Source organism: Arachis duranensis, chromosome 9, assembly GCF_000817695.3.
Source record: "Arachis duranensis cultivar V14167 chromosome 9, aradu.V14167.gnm2.J7QH, whole genome shotgun sequence".
Classification (NCBI taxonomy): domain Eukaryota; kingdom Viridiplantae; phylum Streptophyta; class Magnoliopsida; order Fabales; family Fabaceae; genus Arachis; species Arachis duranensis.
The window spans coordinates 48,286,875-48,292,765 of NC_029780.3; the positions used below are offsets into that span (position 1 = coordinate 48,286,875).

Genomic DNA, 5,891 nt, shown 5'->3' on the forward strand with positions numbered 1-5,891 from the left:
AATGCAACAGAACTGCAAGTTTCATGGACTTCCATCTGAAGATCCATACCAGTTTTTAACTGAGTTCTTGCAGATTTGTGAGACTGTTAAGACGAATGGAGTAGATCCTGAAGTCTACAGGCTCATGCTTTTCCCTTTTGTTGTAAGAGACAAAGCTAGAACATGGTTGGACTCACAACCTAAAGATAGCCTGGACTCCTGGGATAAGCTGGTCACGGCCTTCTTAGATAAATTCTTTCCTCCTCAAAAGCTGAGCAAGCTTAGAGTGGATGTTCAGACCTTCAAGCAAAAAGATGGTGAATCCCTCTATGAAGCTTGGGAAAGATACAAGCAGATGACCAAAAAGTGTCCTTCTGACAAGTTTTTAGAGTGGACCATATTAGATATATTCTATTATGGTCTATCTGAGTTTTCCAAAATGTCATTGGACCACTCTGCAGGTGGATCCATTCACCTAAAGAAAATGCCTGCAGAAGCTCAAGAACTTATTGATATGGTTGCAAATAACAAATTCATGTACACTTCTGAGAGGAATTCCGTGAATAATGGGATGCCTCAGAGGAAGGGAGTTCTTGAAATTGATGCTCTGAATGACATATTGGATCAGAACAAAGTGTTGACTCAGCAAGTCAACATGATTTCTCAAAGTCTGAATGGATGGCAAAATGCATCCAACAGTACTAAAGAGGCATCTTCTGAAGAAGAAACTTATGATCCTGAGAACCCTGCAATGGCAGAGGTAAATTATATGGGTGAACCTTATGGAAACACCTATAATTCATCATGGAGGAATCATCCAAATTTCTCATGGAAGGATCAACAAAAGCCTCAACAATGCTTTAATAATGGTGGAAGAAACAGGTTTAGCAATAGCAAGCCTTTTCCATTATCTTCTCAGCAACAGATAGAGAATTCTGAGCAGAGCTCCTCTAATTTAGAAAATATAGTCTCTGAACTGTCTAAGGCCACTTTAAGTTTCATGAGTGAAACAAAGTCCTGCATTAGAAATTTGGAGGCACAAGTGGGCCAGCTGAGTAAGAAAGTAACTGAAACTCCTCCTAGTACTCTCCCAAGCAATATAGAAGAGAATCCAAAGAGAGAGTGCAAGGCCATTGATATAGTCAATATGGCTGAATGCAAGGAGGAGGGAGAGGACGCGAATCCCAATGAGGAAGACCTCATGGGACGTCTCTCAAGTAGGAAGGAGTTCCCTATTGAGGATCCAAAGGAATCTGAGGCTCATATAGAGACCATAGAGATTCTATTAAATCTCCTTCTGCCATTCATGAGCTCTAAAGATTATTCTTCCTCTGAAGAGGATGAGGATGTAACTGGAGAGCAAGTTGCTCAATATGTAGGAGCCATCATGAAGCTAAATGCCAAGTTATTTGGTAATGAGACTTGGGAAGGTGAACTTCCCTTGCTCATTAGTGAACTTGATACATGGGTTCAGCAAACTTTACCTCAAAAGAGACAAGATCCAGGCAAATTCTTAATACCCTGTACCATAGGCACTATGACCTTTAACAAGGCTCTGTGTGACCTGGGGTCAGGCATAAATCTTATGCCACTCTCTGTAATGGAGAAACTAGGGATCATTGAGGTACAGCCTGGTATATTCTCATTACAAATGGCAGACAAGTCAGTAAGACAAGCTTATGGATTGGTAGGGGACGTACTAGTGAAGGTTGAAGGCCTTTACATCCCTGCTGATTTCATAATCTTAGACATTAGGAAGGAGGAGGATGAATGCATCATCTTTGGGAGACCTTTCCTGGCCACAGCAGGAGCTGTGATAGATGTTAACAGAGGAGAATTAGTCCTTCAATTGAATGAGGACTACCTTGTGTTTAAGGCACACGGCTATCCTTCTGTAACAAGGGAGAGTAAGCATGCAGAGCTTCTCTCAGTACAGAGTCAAACAGAGCCCCCACAATCAAACTCTAAGTTTGGTGTTGTGAGGCCACAACCAAACTCTAAGTTTGGTGTTGAACCCCCATATCCAAACTCTAACTTTGGTGTTGGGAGTCCACAACATTGACCTGATCACCTTTGTGGCTCCAAGAGAGCCCACTGTCAAGCTAGTGACATTAAAAGTGTGCTTGTTGGGACGCAACCCAATTTTTATTTATCTAATTTTATTTTATTTTCATTGTTCTTTTATGTTTTATTAGGTTCATGATCATGTGGAGTCACGAAAAAAATATTAAAATTAAAAACAGAATCAAAAAAATAGCAGAAGAAAAATCACACCCTGGAGGAAGGACTTACTGGCGTTTAAACGCCAGTAAGGAGCATCTGGCTGGCGTTCAACGCCAGAACAGAGCATGGATCTGGCGTTGAACGCCAGAAATAAGCAACATCCTGGCGTTTAAATGCCAGGAATGCACCCTGAGGAGAGCTGGCGCTGAACGCCAGAAACAAGCATGGAACTGGCGTTCAACACCAGAAACATGCTGCACATGAGCGTTGAACGCCCAGAACATGCATCACTTCGGCATTTAAACGCCAGAATTGCATGCAAAGGCATTCTACATGCCTAATTGGTGCAGGGATGTAAATCCTTGACACCTCAGGATCTGTGGACCCCACAGGATCCCCACCTACCATATTCTCCCCTCTTCTCAACATTCATCCTCTCTTTCCAATAAACACTCTTCGCCAAAACCCTTCACCAATCACCTCAATCTCTCTTCCCAATTACCCCGTTCACCACTCACATCCATCCACTCTTCCCCGAAAACCCCACCTACCTTCAACATTCAAAATTTCTTTCCCACCCAAACCCACCCTAAATGGCTGATCCTACTCCCTCTCCCCTCACTATATAAACCCCTTCATTCTCCTAAATTATCATACAACACAACCCCCTCTTCTACACCTTGGCCGAATACACCTCCCTTACTCTCCTCCATCTTTTCTCTTCTTCTTCTTCTTTTCTTTCTTCTCTTGCTCGAGGGCGAGCAATATTTCAAGTTTGGTGTGGTAAAAGCATAAGCTTTTTGTTTTTCCATAACCATCAATGGCAGCTAAGACCGGAGAAACCTCTAGAAAAGGGAAAGGGAACACAAAAGCTTCCACCTCCGAGTCGTGGGAGATGGAGAGATTCACTCCAAAGCCCATCAAGACCACTTCTATGATGTTGTGGCTAAGAAGAAGGTGATCCTTGAGGTCCCTTTCAAGCTCAAGAAAAATGACTTTTCGGAGATCCGACATGAGATTCAAAGAAGAAGTTGGGAAGTTCTGACCAACCCCATTCAACAAATCAGAATCTTGATGGTTCAAGAGTTCTATGCCAATGCATAGATCACTAGGAACCATGATCAAAGTATGAACCCGAATCCAAAGAACTATCTTACAATGGTTCGGGGGAAATACTTAGATTTTAGTCTAGAAAATGTGAGGTTGGCATTCAACTTGCCCATGATGTAAGGAGATGCACACCCCTACACAAGAAGGGTCAACTTTGATCAAAGGTTGGACCAAGTCCTTAGGGACATATGTGTTGAAGGAGCTCAATGGAAAAGAGACTCCAAAGGCAAGCCGGTTCAACTAAGAAGACTAGACCTCAAGCCTGTGGCTAGAGGATGGTTGGAGTTCATCCAACGCTCCATCATCCCCACTAGCAACCGATCTAAAGTTACTGTGGATCGGGCCATCATGATTCATAGCATCATGAATGAAGAGGAAGTAGAAATTCATGAAGTTATCTCCCTTGAATTCTACAAAATAGCCGAGAAGCCCTCTACTTTGGCAAGGCTAGCTTTTCCTCATCTTATTTGCCATCTATGTTACTCAGCTGGAGTCATCATAGAAGGAGACATCCCCATTGAGGAGGACAAGCCCATCACTAAGAAAAGGATGGAGCAAACAAGAAAGCCCACTCATGGAATCCAAGAGACGCATGAGGAAGCTCATCACCAAGAAATCCCAGAGATGCCTCAAGGGATGCACTTTCCTCCCAACAACTATTGGAAACAACTCAACACTTCCTTAGAAGATTCTCCTAGTTAAGTTTGTTGATTCTTGAACAGAGCTACTTTTTTGAGTCTTGGCCGTGGCCCTAAGCATTTTGTTTTCCAGTATTACCACCGGATACATAAATGCCACAGACACATGACTGGGTAAACCTTTTCAGATTGTGACTTAGCTTTGCTAGAGTCCCCAGTTAGAGGTGTCCAGAGCTCTTAAGCACACTCTTATTGCTTTGGATCAGGACTTTAACCACTCAGTCTCAAGCTTTTCACTTAGACCTGCATGCCACAAGCACATGGTTAAGGACAGCTTGATTTAGCCGCTTAGGCCTGGATTTTATTTCCTTGGGCCCTCCTATCCATTGATGCTCAAAGCCTTGGATCCTCTTTACCCTTGCCTTTTGGTTTTAAGGGCTATTGGCTTTTTCTGCTTACTTTTTCTTTTTCTTTCTAATTTTTTCGCTACTTTTTTTTCAAGCTTTTGCTTTTTCACTGCTTTTTCCTGCTTCAAGAATCAATTTCATGATTTTTCAGATTATCAATAGCATTTCTCTTTGTTCATCATTCTTTCAAGAGCCAACAATTTTAACATTCATAAACAACAAGATAAAAAATATGCACTGTTCAAGTATTCATTCAGAAAACAAAAAGTATTGTCACCACATCAATATAATTAAACTAAATTCACGAGACACAAAACATAGATGAACATATAACATAAAAACCGAACAACAGAAAATAAGAGCAAGGAATGAGTCCACCTTAGTGGCATCTTCTTCTTGAAGGACCAATAATGTCCTTGAGCTCTTCTATGTCCCTTCCCTGCCTTTGTTGCTCCTCCCTCATTGCTCTTTGATCTTCTCTTATTTCATGGAGAATGATGGAGTGCTCTTGATGTTCCACCCTTAATTGTTCCACATTGTAACTCAAATCTTCTCAGGAAGTGTTGAGTTGTTCCCAATAGTTGTTGGGAGGAAAGTGCATCCCTTGAGGCATCTCCGAGATTTCTTGGTGATGAGCTTCCTCATGCGTCTCTTGGGTTCTATGAGTGGGCTCTCTTGTTTGCTCCATACTTTTCTTAGTGATGGGCTTGTCCTCCTCAATGAGGATGTCTCTTTCTATGATAACTCTAGCTGAGTAACATAGATGGCAAATAAGATGAGGAAAAGCTAGCCTTGCCAAAGTAGAGGACTTGTCGACTATTTTGTAGAATTCATGGGAGATGACTTCATGAACTTCTACTTCCTCTCCAATCATGATGCTATGAATCATGATGGCCCGATCCACAGTAACTTCAGATCGGTTGCTAGTGGAGATGATGGAGCGTTGAATGTACTCTAACCATCCTCTAGCCACAGGCTTGAGGTCCAGTCTTCTTAGTTGGACCGGCTTGCCTTTGGAGTCTCTTTTCTATTGAGCTCCTTCCACACATATGTCCATAAGGACTTGGTCCAACCTTTTATTAAAGTTGACCCTTCTAGTGTAGGGGCGTGCATCTCCTTGCATCATGGGTAAGTTAAACGCCAACCTCACATTTTTTGGACTAAAATCTAAGTATTTCGCCCGAACCATTGTAAGATAATTCTTTGGATTCGGGTTCACACTTTGATCATGGTTCCTAGTGATCCATGCATTGGCATAGAACTCTTGAACCATTAAGATTCCGTCTTGTTGAATGGGGTTGGTTAGAACTTCCCAACCTCTTCTTTGGATCTCATGTCGGATCTCCGGATACTCATTTTTCTTGAGCTTGAAAGGGACCTCAGGGATCACCTTCTTCTTGGCCACAACATCATAGAAGTGGTCTTGATGGGCTTTGGAGATGAACTTTTCCATCTCCCATTACTCGGAGGTGGAAGCTTTTGTCTTTCCTTTCCCTTTTCTAGAGGATTCTCTGGCCTTAGGTGCCATCAATGG

The 5,891-nt window shown here is 42.3% G+C and overlaps 1 non-coding gene across 1 annotated transcript; it reads right to left on the bottom strand.

The window, feature by feature from the left end:
* Positions 1 to 256: 256 nt before the first annotated feature.
* LOC127742333 (small nucleolar RNA R71) lies at positions 257 to 363 on the bottom strand. Its single transcript, XR_008003522.1, has one exon. It is a non-coding gene; the product is annotated as a small nucleolar RNA R71 (small nucleolar RNA).
* Positions 364 to 5,891: the final 5,528 nt, after the last annotated feature.